The following is a 26,229-nucleotide window of genomic DNA, read 5'->3' on the forward strand; positions in this document are numbered from 1 at the left end:
ATGACAGAATGTTTATGTGAATATTATATTTACATCTCTGTATACGTCTTGCATCCAAGTTCAAAGCAACACATGCCATGACAGTAGCATTGCTAAGGAATTAATTTACCATTTGTCTAGAATTGCTGAAGCCACACAGAGGGACAGCCCAGCTTATCCTTCCATGGCCAACCCCAGCACTGTATTCCCAATGGCACTGGGTGGACCAGATCAGTGACAGGACTGTTATACAAAACTAAAACAGAAATAAAAGATTTTCATTCAAACTCCTCTCTGAGCAAGCTGTAGTCAAGACAGAGAGAAAATGCATGTGAAGTACTATTCATGGGGAAGAGAAATGTTTTTTTCTCATTCGGTAATACTATAACATGATAGAATGCAGGGAGAAAAAGTCCATGGCTACAACAAATGAAGACAGTCGAAATGCAGCAGCCATAGACACAAAAATGTTGCTTATTTCAGATGCCCAAGGGTATAGAGGGATATGAAAAGACCTGCATACTCTCACCTCCACTGCCAACCCTTGAAGGAGGTCTGGGAAGGGGTGGATCCTGGCTCCACTCCTTCCAGTCACTCAGGTGCAGTGCACGCATGCACCTGAGCTCCCCTGGGTTGGCCCTGCTTTACCACCAGGTGCTCAATCACTGCTTTAGGCTAGCAATGGGCAAATATCTTGATTTTCTCTTAGATGTATGAAACAGCAGCTAAATCCAAGATACAGAAATCATTGGCACAGGCTGCCTAAAGAAGCTGTGGATGCCTCATCCCTGGAGATGCTCAGGGCGAGGTTGGATTGGGCCCTGGGTAGTCTGAGCTGGTGGGGGGCTATCAGCCCCTGGCAGGGGGTTGGAACTGAATGCTTGAAGTCCCTTCCAGTATAAGCTAGTCTATGATTCTCTGACACAGTCACAGATACACTTTACAGTAATTTGTACAAACCAAGGAGGGACTGAATTTTCACTACTGTTAATTTCAAAATACAAACCAAGAATAGTTTTTAATTTTGCATCTACTCTTAGATTTAAACTCACGATACCCTATGAAACAAGAAAACAATCTTTTCGCTAACATAGATCGGTCACATATACAAATGAGAAGGCTGGGGAATTCATGTTGTCATTTTAGCTGTTAAAATATTTGATGTTTCTTTGAGGTAATTAGATAGGCTTCCCTTGTAGTCAGTGGAGAGAGACAAACAACTTCAGAAGAAAATAATTCCATCTATATCAGACATGTATTCTAGCAAAGGATCAGCTGTCCTGGCAGAAAGCTTAGATTGCTTGTTTACTCCAGATACTGTCTTCTAGATGGCTGAAGTTAGATTAAACAAATCCTAACCTAGTGTCTATACAAGGGAGATAATGAAGGTATGTAAGCACACAGTTCTGACAAATGCTCAAAGAAATACTGAAAGATTAAAGAGACAGGTTTTAAAAATACATTAATCCTTCAGTTATGGGAGTCTTAGGTGCTAAGTGTAGAAAAACTTGTGAGAAATTTAAGAGAGAAATTGATGTTTTATTAAGTTTATGGTGCATTTTAACAAGCTATCATCTACAGATTAACAGTATTGACAATGTCACTAAAAAGTATTTTTAGCTCTGTAATTTTTTTTGTACTAAAAAATTAAGAAAATAAATGTAGAAAAACACCTTGTATAGAAATTGAACCCTTCAATTCTGAGTAAGAAAATTCAATCAGTTGCTCATAAAGGTAAAGAACACTGTAATGGAAATGAGATTCTTAAATTTGGTCAAACTTTTCATAACTTTCAGGTTTTCTTCATCATTATCTTCTGATAAACACTATTATTGTCAAAGGTCTGATACAGAGGAATTTTGTTGAGCATTACATTTTAGTAAAGAAATGTAATTATCTGCATTACTTTCAGATTTAGAGCACCAGTGGCATACATATTATCTAAATCCAAAGTAGGTTTATTTTTACCTCTTTTTCATCTCCACTAGCAAGAATGACAACTTAAGATTCACTAGGTAGTCTAATGAAAACAAGACTGTTTATTTCTTGCTGGTGCATTTGCTGACAGGAAAAGGAAACATCATGATACAAAACACAAATTTTGAGAAATCTTCAGCGCTTTCAATGATATGAGAAGACTGTCATGAAAACCAATGACAGAAGCTGAGAATATGCCATTCTTTGTATACAAAGTAGATGTTCTGCTTGCAATTACAAAAATAAATAAATAAATAAGTACAAAGGATTGGGAATTCACTCTAACATGCTCAGTTAGATAGAAAATGATCAAAGGCACACCAATAACTGTATCAACCACAATGTTTAACTAATGAACTTCGGTAGAATAGAAGCTGAAGTATTCATAGGAAAAAAGTCAACATTTAATTATAAAGTAACAAATCATACTTTTTGAATGTAGTGGTGATTCACAAATAAGATTTTGTTGCTCAAATTAATCTTCTCATTTACATTCAGATGAATCGTAACACCTGTAGCCACTCGGAATTTATATCCTCAAATCTTCCAAGTTTAGCAGGACTACGTAGTTTGGTCAGTGTACACATGGTAGTCCCCTCTCTAAGACAATGCACCAGGAAAATTGTTTTAATAAAAGAAGAACAAAAATTTAGTCACATGTTGTTCTGCATGAAATGCTGTATGTTAGAAATAGGATCTTAGCTGATTTCTAGATTCCTACTCCTCAGACAGAAGTTGCCTTCACTTATTGTCATCAGTGGAGTGCTTTGAGCAGCACACATAATTTACCCTAAAGATTGTTTAAATGTATAACCCTCTATGGCACACTGCTTTGTAAAGATACTTCACAATTTCTTGATTCTCTCTAATTTTAAGTCACCACTGATTTTAACAATGTCATATAGATATGAAAATCTTACATACATATGTCTCTGGATCTACCTATATGTGTACGCTCATGCAGATAGATAATTTATAGATAAATCTTTGGTACAAGCTGTTTTGGAACACAAAATTAATTAATAATGGTGACAGACATTACTGAGTATTGTATTAGTAGGGCAAATAATTCAGAAAGAAAAGCTGTTAAGGTTTAAGTAACATGTTGCTGTGGTTTTGTGGTTCAGATTCTGGTATTCCACATCAGAACAGCATGCTGAGAGTTAAAGAGCTAATGATCTGGTGGGGAGCAGAAGAGAGGCCAGACAAGACACCAGATGATCTGTCTAGTGCTTTATTTTTCAGCCTGCTGTGGAGATAAAACACGTGTGCTTCCCTTGCAGTTTTACAATCATAAGATTCTCAGATTTTTGGGTTCTTGTGTCTCTCCCAGTTGTTTGGTTTTGTTAGATTTAGTAAAATTTATGTAAATTGTCATTGTCCAGATAGAATCACTCCTTGTTCACAGTTTAATACCTAATTCCAAAACAAGAAGCAATATGGAATAGCAATTTGAACATGCAATATGAAATTTTTGCTCGTATCTCTAACCTACATCTCCACTGGCCTTCAGCAAAAGACAGTTCCTCTGGAAGTAAACCATTCTTCCAAATACTGTCCAAATACTTAAGGTGCCCGTGGTATTCTCATTGATTTTGATCAGTTGCCTTTTTCTACTCTGAAAGTTCATTGATAATTAAAGAGTAGAAGCTTATAATTTTCAGGACCTAAATAACAATAACTGCTAAATATCACTTGGAAGAAAAAAAAAAAAAGTAGATTGATCTCATGAAGCCCATATACAAAAGTCAGAATATATCTTTTCAGAAAAAGAATTTTTGCGAAGTTTTAAGTGAAAAACTAAATGCAAGATCTTACAGCAATCTGTTTTCATCATACATGCAGAAAAGCAAACAAACATTTATCCTTGGAATAGTTTGTCTTCTATTTTAAAGACAATTTTTAGATCTGGGTTGAAGAGAGGACAGTATTTTTGAAAACGTCAGCATGAGTTCTTGAAGAGCTGGAGTCTCACTGGGAGGAAAAGGGACTGTAATAATCTGTGACATCCATCTATAGACAATTTATCTATTCCATTTGAATTCCTGAGTTTCCTGCATGCACATTATCTTCAAGCTAACATCTCAATTTTAGGCTCAAGTTTCATTTGCATTCAAGTTTTATAGGCTGATTTTGTACATTTTGAACAAGTAGGTTTTATTTGCCACCAGAATACCTGGATCTTCCATTATCATTTCTGTTTTTGTGATACCAATTTTTTGGCACACACAACTTTAATTTTCTTGTGTCCACTTGGAACATGACTACAGATACTCCCTTCTAATTTTGTCTTTTTGGTCACTGATTTCCTCTCCTTGCTTTCTCCATTTCTTGTTTTTCTTTTCTAACTTGTATTAAATTGGAACCTCTCTGTCACTTCATGAAGCTTCAACTCCACCTGCAGCCTTGCCATCTATCATATATCACAAAATTGATTCTTGTATTTGATTAAGGAACAAATACAACCCCAACTCCATCAATGACATGTAAGCACTTTCTTCTCCCTTCTATTTTCACTGCCATACAAGCTTTAAATAAGGCTTGAATAAATACTGGTACCTCATTTTCCCCCTCAAAACTCTCCTTTATTGTATTGACATGTGCTAACAGAGCCAACATCCATCACGCTGACAATACTGCCTTACTGTTTCCATTGTTACCTGTTTCCTTATTTTTGAAGAACGCATTTACTTGGGGGCAACAAGTGTCTTTTTTTTTTGTTTGTTTGTTTGTTCTCTTTGTGTTTTACTTTATTTAAACTGGTAAGCTTTGTTGAGTGTCATGCTTGTTTTGATTTTCTTCTGCCTTTTGCCTTCAAATTCACATAAAGTATGCCAAAAAGATAAATTATTAATTCTGTTTTAGGACCATGAGAGAGGACTCTAACTTTTGAGGTAGATATAATGCAGTACAATCAGTCTAACCAGGCAATCTACTTATGAAGAGAAGAACAGTCCAATGGTCCTCTGAATTCAATTTATTCATAACAGACACCCACAGCAGATGATCTCTTTCAAAAACTGTTTAATGCTCTTCTAAAAACCAGCTAGATTCCCCATTTCCTTTATTATTCTTACTGGAAGACTGTTTCAGAACCTTACTCCCAAGATGATTTGAAAACTTTATCTAATTTCCAGCCTAAATTTATTCATGGTCAATTTATATCTTTTTGTTCTCGAACCAACATTGTTCTTTAGTTTAAGCAGTTCTTCTCCCTGGTGTTTACACACCTTATAAATTTATAGAAAGAGCAATCACATCCTGTCTTTGCCTGTGTTTTCCAGGGCCTAACAAACCAAATTCTCCTTCAGTCCTTTTGCAAAGACAGTGCTCTTTTTTTATGCTCCTCCTAATAGTTCCCATTTGTGTTCCTAATGTAGGAGTGATCAGCACTGTACCCAGTTTACCCAGTAAGCCTTTAACACTATCTTTGCCAAATATCACTTACAACAGAAAAACTTGTCCTTTTTCACAGCTGCATCCAAACACTCCAATAATCCTGTGATTCACGTGTAACCTCTTTCCATTCCTCTTTTTCTTTCATTTTATTATTCATCTAGTCTCCTTTCAGCTGACTTTCCTTCCAGTTTCTCAATTGTTTATCACCTTTTGCAACAACATCAATATTTTTCTATATATTACCAGAGAAAATTCCAGATTTGTCTTAATTAGACATTGAATTACCTTGCCACAGAGAATAACATATTTGTGTTATCTCAGAGATGATTATTTTCCAGAAAATATATTCTAAAGTACTTTATCATCTCAAATGTAGAGTTTTCCAAGATCAAATTCTTAAATACTTGGTTAATTATATCTAGATTCTAGGTGTGTGATACTCACCTGGCTTTACAAGTCTCTCATGAGTGATTGTACATGTTCTGCATTAGTAATTATAACAAAATGGCATTCCAGTTGGGAATTTTTTTTCTTGTATAGATGTGACAACAACCCCTGGCAATGTTACAGGCTTGGGGCAGTGTCTGGGAGGACTGTGTAGAAGAAGTGAACCTTGGGGTATTGCTTGATGCTTGGCTGAGCATGAGCCAGCAGTGTGCCCAGGTGTCCAAAAAGGCCAATGGAATCCTGGCTTGAATCAGAAATAGTGCTGCCAGCAGGAGCAGGGAAGTAATTGTCCCTCTGTACTCAGCTCTGGTGAGGCTACACTTCGAGTGCTGTGTTCAGTTTTGGACCCCTCACTGCAAGAAGGACATTGAGGCCCTGGAGTGTGTCCATAGAAGGGCAAAGAAGCTGGTGAGGGGTTTGGAGCACAAGTCTTAATGATGAATGGATGAGGAAGCTGGGATTGTTTAGTTTGGAAAAGAAAAGGCTCAGTGGAGACCTTATTGCACTCAATAATTACCTTAAGGGAGGCTGTAGTGAGCTGGGGGTTGGCCTCTTCTCTCATGTAACTAGTGATAGGATGAGAGGGAATGGCCTCAATTTGCCCTAGGGGAAATTCAGACTGAATGTTAGGAAATACTACTTCTCTGAGAGAGTGGCCATGTGCTGGAATGGGCTGCCCAGGGAGGTGGTGGAGTCACCAACCCTGGAGGTATTTAAGGAACATTCAGACATTGTGTTGAGGAACATGATTTAATGAGAATGACTGGTAATAGGTGGATGGTTGGACTGGATGGTCTTGTAGGTATTTTCTAACCTTGGTGATTCTATGACAATATCAGTTTCCATCATCCAACCTTAATTTGCATCTATATGCAACCTTAATACCTGATTTGACAGTGCTTTTAGCAATCTTATGGTCAGTCCTACTCTGAATCTATAAGTAGGATGAGTAGGAGGTTAGTTTAGAGACCCCTGAGGTCCCTTCCCACATGAGTTATTCTAGGATGCTATCAAGGTAAAGTTTTGTGTTTTTTTGTTTTAGTTTTGTCCTGACTATCAGGTTGTTTTTGTTTTTTTTTTACCCATGGAGTTGAACTGCAAATGAGAGCTCCCAGCAAACAAAGCAGAAGAGGTTTTGCCTAAACTTCCAGAGTGAAGAAAACGTGAAGATCATTATAAATGCTGATCTCAGTGCCCATGGAGTGGGACTACAAAATCTTAGCTCACGCTAAACATTTTGGCATTAGCTTTGGAGATAATGACCAGGAATTCAAGCTTTTCCTTTCAACTCAAGCCAACCTGCAGAACATCCACCATGTGAGATTTACCTAAATCACTTCTACATTTCCAAACAACTTCTCTTATGGTTATGTTAAATTGTTAATCTACCATTGGGAAAGAAGACAAGCAAACATCAAATTAACATGAATCTTTCCAGCCAACCTTAGTTAAGCCCTTGGATACTCAAGTGAAATTGAAAAAGATCACTACAATGATTCAGCCGGTTTTAGAAGTGGTGACAGAGCTGGTATTTGTAGACTTTCTGGGACTCAAACAGATCTTAAGGTCTTGAGTAATTTGTGCTAAGTAGAGCTTTTGTAAGGAGTTTTACCTGAATTCTCTCAGTTGCTGAGACTGGTCAGTGTCTTTCAAATACTGCATGTAATTTCAATTTTTTTTTCTTTTTTTAACGATTCTACGAATAAACAAGCATTTGGAATAATGGTTTCAATACAGTCCATTTTAAAGATTAAAAAAAGGGTTGTATTAAAATCATTTTTCTAAATGCTTCCATTCATTCAGTCATAGATATCTTCCTTGGCACAGTCAGGATTGAGGGAAGACATGCGAATGATAAAAAAAACCGCAAAAAAAAAGTCTGTTTTTTATTTATTTTATAATGCTACATTACTAAACTAATACAAGAGGGACCTAATTTCTCCACTAACCCTGCCTAATGAAGATTGAAATTTAATAAACATATAAGAAATCTACACTACCATGAACTAAGAGGCTTCAAATATGACATTTAGTTCATTATTTATTAACCTATCCCCTAGGAACCTGATAGAGGGAATGCAGCTATCCATAATAGAAAGTGTTTCATCATTAAGAGATAATGGAGACTGTATTTCCTTTACCCAAGATTTATATTCTAAGAGGAAATGAGATCTAAGATGCAAAATTTATATCACTCATGATTTCTTTTTTTTTTTCTTTTTTCTTTTTTTTCCCATGGAAGGTAGAAAGAACATTTCTTTATTGTATATGCTTAGCATCATGTGTTTTAAAAGTACTTGTTTACAAAAATCAGAATTCCCTATCCAGAAAACTATTAACAGTACCCATGTGATGAAAGAAAAGTAATAGAGCAGTGTTCCTCTAGGCATGAAAAAAACTGCAAAATCCACAGATTAGAGAATGGAGGCTGAACATCTAAATGTGTTGAAACACTTATTTAGGGAACCTGAAAGAATAACAGCTATAAAAATCTTCTTCAGCCATCCAGCAAAATAATTGTTCAGATGCATATGCTTATTCCTATTTCTCTTTAATATATATATATATTTTATTTCTGAAATTCAAAGAAATGCAGAACCCACACCAAGAATTATACCTTATGAATCATAACTATAAAATGGAATAATTTCTACTCATTCTGGAATGACTCCCAGTTTAAGTGGTGCGACTGAGGTCAGAATCTTGTTCACCCAATTAACTTCCATAACAGTAATCCTCTTTTTCATGTTACTGTCTCTGTCCTTCAAATTGAGCCCAACCGGCCACCTTTATGCCTCCTGAAAGTACCCCTGAAAGCTTCAGTGTTTCAGTGAAAAGGAGAAAAGGGAATGCTGACATGCATTGCAGTGCAGCTCGCATCCTAAACTTTATAATGGTAAGTTGTTCTGTAGGTTTTGTTAAGTAAACCCGGAATCACAATGGTAATAAATTTTGCTTTATTAAAATACAGCTTCAAAGACAAGGAGTCATTAGAAATAAGTTGATATATATAAAAGTGACAGGTGTTCTTATAGGGAATTATCTACAAAATAAAAACCCATCCTGATAATGATTTTTTATAGTGATACAGGCCATAAATGTACTTGAGTGACTTTTTCTCACTGACGATGAAAATGAGACAGAAAACTAAAGATACCATTGTAAGAAAAAATTACAATGGCAGGACATGGATTATTTTAATATCTTACCAACTGAGCCACCAGTACTTCACAATTCATGTACAAATTTTCTGTTACTACAGAGTCATGCTTTTATTGACTGGTATAAAAACACCATTTGTATCTTTTTTATCCTGCTGTGATTCTATTTTATTGGAAGTGTCCTGTAACAGGTATAACATCAGCTCAGATTACCAAGAAATCTATAAAATAGCTTCCTGCTACTACCTTTGGTGGAGATTGAAAGAATACATTACGATCCCACTGAGTAAATGATAAAAGCTGTTATTCACAGGCAAACATGATTTATCCTCACCTGTTCAAAATTCCGAATGTACCAACTTTATTATTAAATTATGAAAACATTTCACTCACATTGATTAGGAACACATATATCATTAAAGAAAGCTGTTAAGTTTATGTTGAAAATTAAAGTTCTGAAGTTAGTGACTTTTGGCGGGTTGACAAATATTCATGCAAATTGGAATGGACACAGATTTGTAAGTGTTCCATTGCAGCACCAAAAATGCATGCAAAACAAAATCTACGATTGATTAAAAATTAGGAAACAACATTGCCTACTTTAACTTATCAGCTTAAGTTTTTGCTCAGTGCTGCTTGTATGTTAAATACGGATAATATAATAAAAGAAAATTAGATTAAAAAAATATGTTTTCTATTTCTTTATAATGGAAGAAACTTTTAAAATCTTTTACTATAACCTACAATTAGGCAATCTTTTTAGAAGACATAATTTTGATATTTTCCAGATCTATGTCAGGCTATATTTAAACTAAGAGCTACCAGCTCCAGAAGTAATTTATCAATCAATACTCTTGCTGTGCGTTTGTTTAATATCTAAGTTAGCAATTAGAAGACATAAAAGATAGGACAGAAATGGTATCTGTTGCTCTTACTGTGTATGGTGGCTAATATTGTGAGTAATATTTCATCTCAAACAAATTTTATTCTTATTAAAATCAACAGATGAAACTGTGAGAGTTTTTGAAAGTGTCGTCATAGGTGCCTCTTAGTCACAGCCAGACTAAGCATATTTTTCTGTCCTTCCAGGCACCCAACAGAAAAGATCGACTATTTACTATAATGTTATGGTGCAGAGAATTGGACTAGACATTTTGGTTTATGTGTGTGTAATACTTCTTTCAAAGGTACTCACACTTGAAAGGTTCATAGAAAGTGTGTGTGTGTGTGTCTTTTACATAAGAAAATGGAAGCAGATGGAAAAATAGTCTCCCTTTATACTGAATAATTTATGTCTTCCCTGTCTTTTCCCAGTTCCCTTCACACTAATGACTGTTTTAACACTGATATACATCAGTTTACAATGTAAGAGTGTAACTTCAGATTGTTTTCAAGACCAGATCGTTTTAAAAAGCAATAACAATATATAGAGGCACAAGAGCTTTGCAACGAGCAGTGACAGGATTCATACCAGGGCTTGAACAAACTGTACATTATTAGCTGCGATTTCTCTGTGGGTTTATTGAACACATATTTTTAATATTGCATTGCTTTTGACAGATAAAATGTGAAAATATTTTCAGTATTTTCTTTTATATATGAACTGCTCAGAAGCTGGCAGCTGTATCCACCTTAACTTCTTGCCGCTTACCTGTTTTGCAGTTCTATTTCGTGTCCCTTTTATGTTAACAATTAAAATTCTTGCTGAGGTATTAATATATATATATATAATGATGTTTCTAATGCTCTGTGTTAGAGCTTTACTGACACATAGTAACCCTTACAAAATTTGTCTGATAAACTCCGCTGACCACATGCTTCTCTTGCCTTTTTGATGTAACTTTCTAAATCGATTTGATGAAATTCATGGGAACTGGGTCTCAACTCTCTTCACAAATTTGAGATAAAAATCTTTCGTTCAATTCATAAACGGCAGAAACACTACTCATCATTTAAAGGCTCATCTTTATTATATAAAATCCTAACTGAGTTCATTTATATCAACTGAGGTGTATTACATTTACAATGATTTTATAGACCATAGTAATTTAGCTAATTTATTGTGCCTTTGGTACAGTATGCAGAGAACACTAAAAGTCATACTTAATGCTTGGAGCTAAACTTAATCTCTGAAAATAGCTGGAAATACAATCCTGTTCATTTCAATGGTAAGAAGGTAAAATATATAGCTTATTGCTTTTATTTCACTGCTCAATTCATCTGCCTGGCTTATGTTACGGAGGTCTGGCAAGATGTCACTGCAATAACAGTAAGTGATGTGTCTCATTTTTGGTTGGTGACACCACAGCAATCACACACAAGTCTGATATGAAAGAGGCATTGTCACAAATGTAAATCTTCAAAATCTTCGTACCTTTGGCAGAGTAACATTTTGACCTATTTAATCTACTTTTTTTTTTCTTTAGTAAGGGGAAATGTCAGATAGCAAGCCTACTACTGAAAGAAAACTATGCAGGCCTAACAAGTCACTATAATTGTTGGTTTAAAAAAATATTCAACTTATCACTAATCACTTTCTGTAATTAAAAGTTATGGACTTACAACTAGATGATCCTTAAAGTGCTATCAACCCAAGCCATTCTATAAGTAGGAGAAAATCCTCCCTTATCTACCGCTGCTATTGTGACTGTCTGATCCACATATCAATTTGTCACACCCCTTTCCCAGCCCTTGAGAACCCATGTTAGCTGTAATTAGCATCGTTTGTGTATTTCTAATGCTTTGCATATTGTGCTTAGGTGGAAAGCACAGGGAATATGAACTGTTTCAGAGAAAGAAAGGCTAAGTAGAAGACAGTTCACATGACTGGCTCCTCTAAGCACTGAACAGGCAATTTTTATCTAATCAATCCTATGCAGGGTGTTGAACTGCAGTATCCCTTTGTTGTCATTTGGGTATCTTTATATGATGGGAAAATTGCACTTGTCAACTTCGGGATAATGCAGAAATAAATCAAGCCATCAATATCAGTCTCACATTTTTGAGTTATCTTCGGACTGTGGTGAGAGCAAGAATGCTTTTTCAGTGGACTGAAAATTGTTTGCATTGTGTCCATTATTTTCTGTTGTGCTAGGGCAGTGATTCTTCTGTAACAATATTATATAAAAGCAGTTAACAAGTTCTCTGTACTCTGTAATTCGTCTTGGTGAAGAAAATTCTCATCTCAGCTCTACCTAAAATATTAAGGCGCTGCTGCAGAGCACCACATTCCATATGGATGACAGTAAGAATTTCACCCACTTCAAAGGAGCTTTCAGGGCCAAATATTCAGCCAATGCAAATCTGGCATGGCACACTTCAGTAAAACATGGCAGTTTATACTAGCTGAGGATCTTGTCTTTCTCAAATGAGAATCTTTTCAGGGTTATGTAACTCCATAACTCCAGCTGTGTTTATTTCTAATGACAAAACTGAAGTATTTCTGCAACTACTGTATCTAAAGATCTGAACAGAAAATGATGACTAACCACAGATTTGCGTACATGAAGGAGATAGAAATCAGAAGAGATGTAGCCTAAGTGGAACAAAACAAAACTAAAAGAAAACATGCCTGGAATGAAAACTAAAGTACATCTTATGTATTGTTGTATTTAAATAGCAACAGCTTTCATCCTTTTTTTTATCATTTTTAGAAATTAACGGCGCTCCAGAGATGTAGCTGCATCTTCACTATAATGTCAATTAGAGGAAAGCTTTTTCCCTGCACAGGCTTATATCAATTTGGGAAACTTGGTAAGTTTGAAAGATTCAAAATAACACATATTTTTCCATGCTAGATTTGAAACAGAAAATAAAGCAAAGAATTTTGGGTTTATTAAAAAGCACACAGCAAAATAAATATGAAGGAATACTGGTGCAATTGAAGGTTAAGATCTAACACAGCATGTTTAATGAGGACAGGTTACAGCTTTCTTTTAAATTGATTGCTAAAACACTTCTAGAATCTGAAGCTCCTGACTGTCATGGTAGCTCCTGTCTACCATGACTCTTAGTTGTGATCCAAGAAACAGGACCAGGCTACTGAATTGCTTGGGGACATCTAAGAATAGCTGTCATGAAACCCTACATTGGTATTCCTTGAAGCACAGGAAAAGAATGACTATTTAAAATATGGCCCCACTTCTGGATGTGGCAGAGGATGCTTAACCAACAAGTTCAATGGGTGAATAAAGAACAGTGGATGTTGTTTATTTCAACTTTCATAAGACTTTCAACACTGTCTTCCATAACATCCTCAGACAGGCTAATATTTGCAGTATTTGCTAGATAAGGTGGACTGAAAACTTGCTGAACTGTCACATGCTCAAAGATCCCTTCCAACTTCAACTTCCCCCTCATTCTGCAATCCAAAATATTCTAGTAAGAGAAAATAAATAATTAAATCATAATTAAAATTTAAATGCATTGTTTATCTCCAGCTTATTTTCTTGTTGCTAATCTTTTATTATCTTTAAGATTTTTATATTGCAGAATGTCTGATGTAGATTTTATGTGATTAATTCAAGATTTCCAAATAGCAGATGCAATATTCCTCTTTAAAAGGATGGGAAGCAGACAGGCCTACAGATCAACCAAATTTTCTGACAAAGTATCAATGAAAATTTTGCAGAATTCAATGAAGGCTAGGATTAAAATATCTATTTATTTCTAATCACAAACCTTAAGACTTCACACAAGTTTAATTTCTTAGAATATATTTTATAACCTTAGGAAATTTTGTAGGTATATAGTCAAATTTAGTTGAAATTATATTAGGCATGCAGTTTGATTTTTGGTTAAAACTCTTCAGCAGTATCTTCACAAACTGGTATAAGTAATAATAATAAAAAAGTCAGCAGAAGCTGAAGCCTGCAGCTTATATCCCATTATAAATTACACTGCAGATTTCTAAACTAGTTGTTAAATTTAGATTTAGCAATTAGCACCGCACAACATTTACCAACAAAATTAACTGTATCACTTGCTATCAAGATGACATTTCAAGCTCAATTACATTTTCATATGTCCCAGTCTAGTAGCTCTGATGCATTCTAAGAAATGGAAAATAAAACCTCGAAATGGCCCAACTCCTGCCATGATTGGATTCATGGTAAGAGAACATTTTTTGAAAAAAAAAATCAACCTGATTAGATACAGTTGCAAACTTATCCTGACAGTGTGAAATTTTATCATGGATTGGTAGAAATAAAATACAAATAGTTACTGTATAGATTTCCACCATTTGAGAGTTGTATCTAGAAACTTCCAGTTTTCAGGAGTCGTTATTAGCAAGTTCATTGGAGTCCTTATTAGCAAGTACATGAATACTGCCAGGAGATGTTACCTGGTGCTGCTTTTTAGTTTGATAGGATATAAATCTGAAAACTTCAAAAGATATTTTCTACAAACAGCCAAACCTACAGAGAAACTCACAGCTGGATTTTATGTTGTGTTTACTTAGTAGAGGCAACTCTTAGGAGGCTTTTGGTCTACAACTGTATAAAGACTAAAATTCAAAGACATTTACTAATGATAACCCAATCAGAATTGCAGAGCTGAATAAAATTAATTTGATTCAAGACATGAATAAGGAAAGATTTTTAAAGTTTCAGTATAATGAGTCAGTTACACTTTGATGTAATTTTATCTACTTGCATCATAGTTTCACCATAGGAAAGAGTTCACTACTATTGCTACTGAGGTATACACCTGACTGTTCTTCATACATCTGACACTACTCTCACCTTTACCTCTTTAAGCTAACTGACTTTTGGAACAATGTAGAACATGGACAGAAGCATTTGATGTCAGTCTGGGAAAAGAACAAAACTGTACTTTAAACAAAGAATGAATATGATTCTGTTTTTTCTTTTGATGAAAAGCTGAAGGCATTTGGGATTGTTATCATTGGCTCTAGCCTCTTTTGTAATAAAAGACAATGAATAATAACATTTGTCCTACTACATTTGTGTTTCCTTTTCATTGTTCAACAGCCTTCTCTTTTTCTTGGTTGTATTATGATACCAACTACAGTTGTAATGCATGTGGCTCTAAACCTAACACAATATAATACCTCCACTTTTCCTTACTCTGTCTCCCTATTGAAAAAGAAATATCTGCCTAAAAGGTTTGACATTATCTTACAAATCCTTTGCTGACTTTAAAAACCTATTCTCTCATAATGAAAAGAAGCTGTATGACCTTATGGATAACATCTTCGCCCTTTCTCTTCATCTATTTACTGTTCTGCCTATGAGCCAGGGTTTTTCCAGGGTATGAACCCTGGGAGCACATTTGCAGCAACAGGGTTAGAATTAAGGTTCCCTAACATTCAATCACTTAAAATGTCAGCTAGATACTCATATGACACCTATACACTCCAAAGCATGTCGTGAGCACCAGAAATATTGATGGCACTTCATATGTGATGTGTTATTTTCATATTAAAGGTTTAGTTGGGAGAAAGGTTCAGTACAGTGTTTTAAAGTTCTATTTCCCTGGTTTGTTTTGTTTGTTTGTTTTCCTTCTAACAAACACTTTTCAAAAGTCTGCTATGAAGTGTCTTCCTGAAACCTAAGAAGAAATGTACAGTAGGGAGTTAATCCCTTCAATTATACAGTTTAAGAAGAGAAAAAGGTTGTTTCAAGTAGTTGATTTGAGACCAGGACTTTGATGTAGATCCTTGGCTTAGGATCCCTGTATGGACACCCTTCTTTGTTACTATAATGAAGAATATTTTGGCATAAGTTGAGTACTGGGTCAAAAGTTGTCTGAATCAGGTTCTAATTACTAATTCAAATTCACCACCTAAATATCACTCCCAAAGTACGTGGTGCAAACGCCATTTGTTTTGTCAAGAATGGAGGTCGTTATTACTAAGGCCTTCCCATCTGTGAGAGAAATACACATTCATAGCCTAATTTTTAATCAAACAATAGAGGTTACGTTTTGGAAAAGGGACAAAATCACTTCACAACACTACTGAACCATTCCAGGCCATTTATCCTACTTGATATAATTATTGATCCTTTATCATCTGCATCCTATAGTGATTCAAACCAGAGCTTTAATAAAAGCCTCACACACAAAGCAGAAGAATGAAGCTCTGCCATATGTAAGATGTGATGGAGACAATTGAGGGTGTTGGCATCCTCACAAAGGTGAAGTCCAACAAACACTTTTGTAAAACTATGTACTTTCTCTTCTACATAAAAGACACTAGGAACTTTAGTGTTGCAACCAAACACCAGGTTATGTTTGTATACAGCAATTTTGCAAGAAGACCTTTAGGACTTCAAACCACAGGCAGTATAGAATATAACTGAATTTCTCAAGTGTTATCTTTGATTGCTTGTATCTTTTTATATCTTCTTCTGTTAAATTAAAGAGTCAATGATTATAATAAATTCTTGCCTCTGCAGGTATCTCTGATCATGTTAGTTCTTGACTTCTTAATGAGTTAGATAACCTGAGAATGTCCTGTTTAATTAATGTACAAGCTCATTCTTTGCACCAAGCACCTGTTACATCAATTCAAATTGGAAAAACAACAGCAACAAAAAAATAATATGAACTTCCAAACTGACAAGAGTATAAGAATAAAAGGAATCTTTTCCATCTTCTTTTTTTTCTGAATATCAGAAATAGGAAATGTTGTACAACAGAGATCACAATGGTGACAGTAAACGACATGGAAAACTTTGTGTACATGCTAAGAAAAGAAAGTCAAAGTTGCAGGCAGATGATACATACCAAAATGAAATAAAACAAACTGTTTTCTCTTTATGATCATTATTTTCCAAGTTAGGATACATGTCTATACTAAGGAGTAAAAATATTTGTGTGGATTATGTATCTTCTCAGAAGTAAAATCATGAGATAATGGTGCGCAATCATAGAATCATAAAATGGTTTGGGTTGGAAGGGACCTATAGGATACTCTAGTTACAACCCCACTGCCATAGGTAGGGACTCCTTCCACTAGAACAGGTTGTTCAAAGCCCCATCCATCCTGGCCTTAAATGCTTCCATGGAGTGAACATCCACAACTTTACTGGGCAATCTGTTCCAGTGTCTCAAAACTCCCACAATGAAGAATTTCTTCCTCATATTTGGTCTAAATCCACCCTCTTCCACTTTAAAGCCATTTCCCCCTTGCAATACAGAGGACCACAACATCAAGAGACATTTTAGTACATTTTCTTTCCAGTTTAATGTCTAATACATTAATAATAAAAATAAATTGAAATAGAAGTAGGATTCAGTGAAACCAAAGTTTGGCATACCTTCAAGATCTTCTGATGGAGAGATGAAGCTTAGGTCCACAAATGTAAAATTAGTACACTATCAGGAATAATATATATCTCTTATGCAGGCAAGAACAGATAAACAGATACAATATGTAGCTCCTGTTTTTCTGGAAGTATTAGCCATATTTTTCAGAGCTTTGGTTTATAGAGCAATAATGTGTTTTCATAAAGTCCTGAAATCGCTCCAGACAGTTTTTATTTATAACCAGTCAAACCTCACTGTGGCATGAAGATTTGAGTTACATGTTTAAATTTGAGTTTTATAAGTGCTGGTTTTTTTTGGTTTTTTTTTGTTTTTTTTTCTATTTGTGCCCATTGTCACTGGAAGGAACAACTAAAGGAGGAGGGTAGCTGGGTTACTAAGAGGTATTGTGATTCAGAGATATACAGTAATGGCTGATGGGTGAGAACATGAGCTTACATCTCAGCAGGGTGACAGATGTCAAGTGCAGGCTTTCCAATGGCTGCATCCAGAAGGCACAGAAATCAGCGGGAGTCTTTGGATAGTGCTGGTTTGGGGCTTTGGTTATTGGAAATGGCCATGAAAAAGTAAGGGGTAAAAATAATACATCTGGATTCATTTAATCTTATATAAACCACAGTTTTCAGAGCAGTTATTCAGGCTGCAGCAAATGTCTCCTCCATTAAAAATCCTGAGCCAGTCAAATTTTGATATTCACGAGCAACATAACAGTATTTCAATGGGTAAGTGAATGTTTGGATCAATAGCAAAAGACATTTTAACTTGGATAACATGTTGACATTATGGTAATAACAAGACTCTAAGAACATCTGAGCAGTGATTTGGCTGGTGGAAACGCAAGTTTGGTGGGTGAGCAGCCTCAAATGGCTGACCTCATTTCAACATGCACATTGCAAGTCATCAGCAAATTTGATTATAAATAACTATCAGACCTTCCAAAAAGCTGTTCTATGGTTGCTCATTTGGAATAAACAATGAATAACTTTAGAATGGCTAATTCCTACAACTTTTCACATATCCTCTAGCAGATAACAAGTTTTATAGGAAATTTAGAACTGTACTGAGTTAATCACACATACTGGATCTCCTCCATTAGGTCAAGCAGGGTCATTTGTCTAGAAAAAAAAAGGGATTTACAAGGAAGTTGCTGCTGGTCAGAAGATAGACATAAATGGTTTTATATTGCTTCATTCTTTTTCAGTATTTGGTCCAAGCTTTTTTCTACATCAAACACTGATTGAACAAAGATTGTACCATTTGGATTTAATTTTAACAACATTTTCAAGATTGTTAATATTTGTATTAATCTCTGAAACTATGGAAAAAAAAAACACAACAAAATAACCCAAACCTGAATGTATATTTACAGAAACTTTGGAAAAATCAGAGACAAAATAAGTTAGCTTAAAAAAACCATCAGTATTCACCCAACTGCACTGTATTTGTCTGTTCAGAATAAATAGTGATTGGTTTAAAATTTATGAGACTGTGCTTCCTTTTGGAACACTTTAAGTGGATGGTATAAGAAGGTGGCGTTAATTCTTTATTATATTAAAGAAAGTAACACTTGAGACACAAGTGCTTAATTTACTTGCTTAATGTATGTGTTCGGGGCCATGGGAGTTTCAGTAGGGCCCAGCATTTTGTGGGTATTCTGGAAAACTATGGAACTCCCATACATCCTGCAGCATCTACACTGTTCTCAAGAGGATTCCTTGGTTAACTTATGACTTCTCAGGTAGCACTAGACATGAACATATGGGCAAATGAATCAAAGTCTAAAGGTTACAGTCAGCTCCTTAGACCTTAAATGTCGAGAATACAGAAGTAATTGGTGCATTAGGTATGTAGTTTCCCATCACAGCCAGGGAAGAAGCAATCAGGGGAATCAGTGACTTGTGCATGGGTGCAACAGCTTTTAAAATACTAGTAACTGGATGAAACAATATATAAAGAAGTGAAATCTTAATTTCAAATTGAATCCTAATCAAAAGCTTTCTACAAAACAGATTTAATTATTTGCCTTAGTGTTTTCACTATGCACAGACAGGAATGGTAATAATAATGATAAAAATTGTCATGCACATTGTTAAACTGGGGAACAGTAGATGTGACTACAATGTAAATTGATTTGTGGTCTATAGCAAAACACTAGATGGAAGAAGTTGTTTTCAAGCACAAATTTGCCTTGGCACAAAGCTAAGTAGCTTTTATGTTTGGAATACTCTCTGAACAATCATGTTTCCATTGTGATTTTTATGTGGAGCCCAAAGCGCCCAAATGCTAAGCCTGTCTTCACTACTCATCTGATAATTGCTTTCATATTTCCATTGGTCCTATATTTTGTCTTATGCCTAATGTATGTCAATGACACTGGGTTCACAAAGACCAGCAGTAAAACAATGAACATTACGAACAGTAGATAGAGCAGAGGTTAACATCAAGATATATTTTGGTCAAAAGCAGTGTTGTACTGGTGTCCAAAGCCTGGGTGTATGAAAAGAATAACATTCCTATTTAATAAGTTATATTAACGACAAAAAGAAATGTATCAATAAAACAACCTATTCATAGATCATAGTTGAACTACAATAACATAGGGTTGAGAAAACACTGCCTAGTCTGCTTAAAAATCTGGCTATGCTGCTGCACACTCCTGGGTATATCAAGCAGGAAATGATGGAAAACTCCACTGACCTCAAATAATTCAGTTGTTTTTCCTCATCTTCATAAAGAGGAACCAGAAAGGCACTGTTCAATAGGGAATGTTGTTGAGAAGGCATGAAATATGGCTCTTCACCACTTATATAACATTAAAAATTAAAATTGTTTATTACTTGTAATTCTTCTGTTAATTGTTTTGTGTAGAGAAAAATAGAAGTTGTTTCCTTAATATTTAAGAAGCATCACAATGTGCATTCATTGTTGAGAGCAGAGTTTTGGGGCTATGAAAATTATGAAATGATGCATTCCAGTGCAACAACTTTCAAGCCCTTAGGATCAAGAAACAGCATTAATTCAAGAAATTAGATACAAAATTTAACTTTTACATGGTAATAATGATTTCATAAGAAAAAACTTGTTAGTAAAGGTATCAAATATGAAGTTCTATTGAACATTTAAATTCAGGAATCTTAGGATGTGCCCCTGGGATATATTTACACAGCCAATGACTCCCTGATGTTATTAAGTAATTTATTTGAGAAAGTCTCCATTCAGGAGTTTACATAAGAACAATATCTGGTTTACAAAGGCTTGTATTGTCAGTTTAGCAAATACCTAATTCACAATGACTTTTCCGTAAGATTTTCATTACGTTATTCAATATTGTTTGATCATTTAATGTCAGCTTTGTAAGACCATAATTTCCCCTATATGAAAAGAGGAAATTAAATGTAGAAATAAATTCAAGAGTGAAATAAACTTAAATTTAAATCAGCTTCACCATAAAAGGGAGGAAAGCAGTGCCAATGCTTGTGATTACACTTTGCTTGGATGCAAATTATCTACCTTTGGTAACCTGAGGTTTTGTTGTATAGTGTTTCTGTGCCTTCACTGCCAAAAATAATCTGTAATTTTGCATATGGTTGCATTTGGGCTTGATCTGTGATGTGACAGTATCAACCTATGGCAGCATTATTTAGAAAGGCTATCAATTATATAGACATTCAGATGAAAACACCTTAGATCTCTTTTGATTTCTGTGCCAATTTGTGCTGTAATCTTCTGCCTCCAGCTATTGTTGCATGCAATGAGCAGATATAACTAAAGGTGACAATTCCTACATCAAACACCAGAGTGGATATGACAGAGAGGAACAGCACAGGATCCCTTCATGCTGAAAGCAAAACTGGTCAAAACTGCCAACAGAATATTTATCTTCTTGTGGAAAGTGCTGAATCATCAATACAGAACTATTTCCCAGGAAACTGATTTTGCTCAACTTGCTAATGAAATACAGATGAGCCTTGAATTCTTCATTGTCTCCTGCTTAGGTCATTCAATGCCATTTCATGGTCCCTGAGCACCATCACAGGCTATGCTGCTGGAGGTTTGATTCAGTGAGTGAAATTACAGTTGGTTCCTTCTACAACCTATCTCTGACAGGATTGCATATACTCTCCCTCCTTGAGTTTTCTGCACTCGGGTGTCCTTCCATCCTTTTCTTTCTTCTTTGCTAAAAACACGAAACATCACTCTTTCTAAGTGATGTATTCAAATTGTGTGAGCAATCTGCACCAAAACTTGCCTCCATTTCTTCCTATATCCTTTATTTCTTGTATCCTAAACTGAAGCTGAAACTATCCCAGCTGAAACTTAAAGGACCTATGTGTATAATATTTTTCTCCTAAACTACCCTTAGCCCAAAAGCAGCATTCAAATCTAAGGCAATATTACAGCAACTATTAATTTGCATCACATCTGATTCCAGTTAGCTGCCTTAAGATTCAGTTTCTAAGAAACAAGAAGTCAAAAATCTTTTTCAAGGTAATATTTCCTATGAGAAATAGAAATACAGCTTACAGATAAAATATGCAGACTTAAACAACAAGAATCTTTACCGAAGCCTGTCTTTCACCGCACTTTGGCCACTATTTGATCTTTCACTTTAGTTTTTTACTGAATATGTATATACGTAATGATTGTGAATAGGTACAGGCAAGATATTGCCTTTACTAACATTTGCAGCACTCATTTGTAGTTCCATATGTGCAGTGGTTCTCTGACAGTGGTTCTCTGATATTTTAAGGAATTCTGAAATGTGGGACTCCAATCTGTGTAAGAATAATCTGTTTTACTAAGTAAGGATAATTACTGGACTGGAGTGGATACTCAAAGAGAAATCATGAGGCTAGAAAGGTAATAAACTTGGAAACAACTTTCTTGTAAGAAAAGACCTCTCCAGTAAGGAGGACCTTGTCAGAAAATTGAGAATCGAGATGAGAAATAACGAAGTTTGGCAAGGATTTATAAGCAGAAAATTATGATACAGTTTAACTCTACATAAAAATCTTTGTCATCCAACACTACAAACTGTTAAAAAATATAAGGCTCGTATAGTTGGCTTGGCTTTACCTTCTAGCATCACTTTGTACACTGGAACAGGTCGCTCAGTGAAGTTGTGGATATCCCCTCTCTGAAGGCATTCAAGGCCAGAATGGATGGGGCTTTGAACAACCTGGTCTACTAGAAGATGTCCCCACCTATAGCAGGGGAGTTGGAACTAGATGACCTTGAAGGTCCTTTCCAACCAAAATCATTTTATGACTCTATGTTTCTGCGATTCTATGTTGTACTGTTCTGGCAATGTTAATCCAGAAAACCACGGCAGAAGTTAAGATGATGTAATAGGGTAGAATATGAGTAGGAAAGGGAGAATCCATAATTATCATAAGTGTAGCATTAATAACAACAACATGGAAGCAGTGGATTTGGTAAATGGGCAATTCAAAAAGACAGAGGAGATTTCAGATATTGAAATCTTGAATTCTGTCAGCATAGTATTAAGGCTTAGTAAGCATGAAAAAGAAGTTAGAGATGATTTCCAGATGCAGACATGAGAGATAAGAGAAATTCAGCAGTATAATCTTAGAAAGGATAGGACGAAGTGTTAGGAAGTAAATAAAAAAGTCTCAGTTTATGTAGAAGTAAGTTACCAATCACCAAGAAAAAGCAGCATCTACATTATTAATGTGCTAAAAAGTAAAACTAATATATTTTATACTAATATATATTTTATACTAAACTAGTATATATTATATATAAACTGTATATTGTATATATAATAAACCAGTATATATTTTATACTGAGAACAACCCACATATTTTAGGAGTTTATTCCTTCAAAAATAACAGAAATTTTCTGTATTCAAGCATTTAGTAAAACTGAAGATTACTGCACAAATAGAAGTAACGGGTTGGGTTCATACAAGTTTTTGAAGCACAGAAAGGTTTATTCTGTACTGCATGTGTGCCAACCACAGGGATTGCAGTCCTGTGTAGTCCCTGTTTATATGTCCAAGAAACTTCATTTACAATATCTGAAAGAAAGATGTAAAAGCCCATATTTCCCTTCAAGTCTAATGTTTGACTCTTTATGGTACTGGTAGCATCTACTACCTTTCTATTATCATCTTTAAAAATCAGTTGACTTTTAAAATTAAGTATTTTTTGTGATTCTTAAATTAGAGTTGGATACAATGCTAGTAGGAGAACATAATTGCGCTATCTTTTTATTCTGATTGGGTTGTGATAAGCCTCTCCTCAGAATCAAGTTGATAGGGGTGATTTAAATGAAGGATACTGTGTTGACACATTTCTATCCAAAAGACCTCTTTATAGAGGTACCTTGTTATATAGAACCTTCCTATCAAAAAACAAGGTGGTTACATGGAGGAGGATGCTATTTTCATGTTTTTCATGTTCAGAATAAGAAAAACCTGAAATTGTGCCAGGAGAACTGAATTCTCCCTGTGAAATTGAAAGTTTTTTCTAGTGTTGTTTTTCCACATAACACTGAGAGATTTACAGATCACAAGACAAGGCAGAAGAGGTACAATCCCCACTGATGAAGTAAACCCACAGAAAGGGGAAGATGGAGTATTTTGGCAGTAACTATTGGATTGAAATCATAGATTCAATTCTACCCTGAAGATAGTATCCTTAAACTTCCGTGGTGCTTCAATCAGCTCCCGTAGTTCTGTGTTGACTTCTTGGTACCATTTTTTTTTTCAAAATAATGTGATAAAGTATACAACTTAAGCTCTCAAGTTTCCAGAGAAAATGAAGCATTTCTTACACCCTTCATAGTTGCAGGTTTACACTTGGCTCCCGGGCAACAGGAATCAAATGCATCTTTACTATTCTGTTCCTTATTAATCTGTTGTGTATCATCTACTACTTTCAGTAAACTTCCAGTACATTGGCAGCTAACAAAGAGAGCACTACAACTGATTGTTTCACAGCAGTAAAATTTACTCTTTGATACCAAATGAAATCATACAATATGCTGTTATAGAATTACATCAAACTGTCTTCTTAATAGTTGCACATTTTATTTGTCTATTTTTTGAAAGCATCCTTGAAAATTGCCTAGAAAATATTACTGCTAGGGGAAGATAAAGAAATATATTCCTATTTCTCAAAAGTAATACAAATAGGTCTTACATAAAATTTCTTCAGCTTCAGATAAAACAAAAACACATCAGACACGCTATACGGGGATATGTAACTTCATGTTTTCTTCCTAACTAAATTGCCAATTGCTCAACATATGAAAAAAAAAACCAACAAAAAAAAATCAAAAAAACAAACTGAACAAACACAGCGCATATATTTGTACTAAAGCTCTTGAAAACTGTTATTGTTGAACTTTGACTCCTGTTGGATTAACCAAAGTTTGGCCTTGCAAGATTGTTTCCTTTGGGGTCAAGTCATTAGTGAGGGCCAGGGATATTTTTTAATACAAACTTGCTTATTTCTTTGGAAATACATACACAAATTCTTATTTCCAGAACATGAAGGGATAAGAGTAATAAGGGTTTTGTTTTTTTTCCACTCAGAAGTCTGCCACTCCAGAAAGTATTTATTAAAAAGGCCTCCTTGTTTATACTTCTTAAAAAACAACACCTCGCATTAAGCAAACAGAAAATAGATATACAGGTAAAAATATCTCCAAAACCACTTGACAAATTTTCCAATAACCTGATAAAAAGTGCTGCCTTAGCATAAGACTTTAAATACAATCAAGCCCAGCAAATTGGGACTTGCAGCAGATGTATAATTAAGTCATTCAGAGAACCAATATAAAAGACAAAGTGTTTATACCTAGGCTGAAGTTACCAAACCCTTTTCTCCAATATTGAACATTATTAGAACAGTTTTCCATATTGGTTTATATATTAAAGCGCTCCTTGACCTATATCCTCTGAATGTGTGTTTTATCCTCTCCTCATCTCATTTACATATGTAGAAATCTGACCTTAGAACATTATGAAGAGAAAAAAAGAACCATGAATAATAGTTACCTGGATTTTGAAATATTTCTACAGAGATATTATTCTGTCTTTGCTATTTTCTAGAGACATAGTTGTGAATTTCCCAGAATAGTGGAAGAAATGTTTTATGGTTACATACATGGTAAACAAGCTATGAAAGTAAAACTGGCAAAACAAACATAAACAAAAAGATAGGAAAATATTCAGAATTCATTAGTTTGATTATCGAAGATGCATATGATATTCATTCAGGTCACAATTCCTATGCAATGGAAGAGTCATAGCTTTCCTGGAATTTATTTGTCCTCTGCTGATATTAGCAACTGGCAGTGATTGAAACAATAATCCTGAAATCAGGTGGTTCAACACAGATTCCTGTTCCCATGTAAACCACAGGACTAGACAAATTTCCACACTGTTGTCTGACTCTGCAGTTGAGAATGACATGTTCACCTGCGTCATTTGAAAGGAAGCATATGCTCGACATATACATGAATACACAGAGTTTAAGAGAAAATATTGATGCTGATTTCCAGCCATGGTATTTTATATACAGGGAATAAAAATACAAGTGGAAAGAACAGGTTCATTCCCAGGATGTCTGGTCTTAAGCAATCTACTAGCACTAGGGTGGCCCTGCTGAAGGGGCTCTGTAATGACTATCATGACATTTTTTTCAGATTCTCGTGCAACACAAGAGTCTACACTTCATTTTATAGTCTTGCAATGTGTAAAAGAAAGCCTTTTTGATACGGTGTGTTTGGTGGAAGTGGAACTTACGTCAGAACTACAGTTACATTCGGGAGCCCATTTTTGATAACATTCATAATATGAGTCTGGGGTACTTCTGCCACAGTGACTGAATTTGGGCCACAAATGTTTATTGATCCAAAAAACTCCTACAGTGAACATTACTGTTTCCAGACAAAGTAAAAGAAAACAAAAAGTCTTACAATGGCATTTGTTTACAGGAACGT

This window comes from Cyrtonyx montezumae, unplaced genomic scaffold, assembly GCF_038088225.1.
Source record: "Cyrtonyx montezumae isolate F1298 unplaced genomic scaffold, pur_monq_1.0 scaffold_3, whole genome shotgun sequence".
NCBI classification, from domain to species: domain Eukaryota; kingdom Metazoa; phylum Chordata; class Aves; order Galliformes; family Odontophoridae; genus Cyrtonyx; species Cyrtonyx montezumae.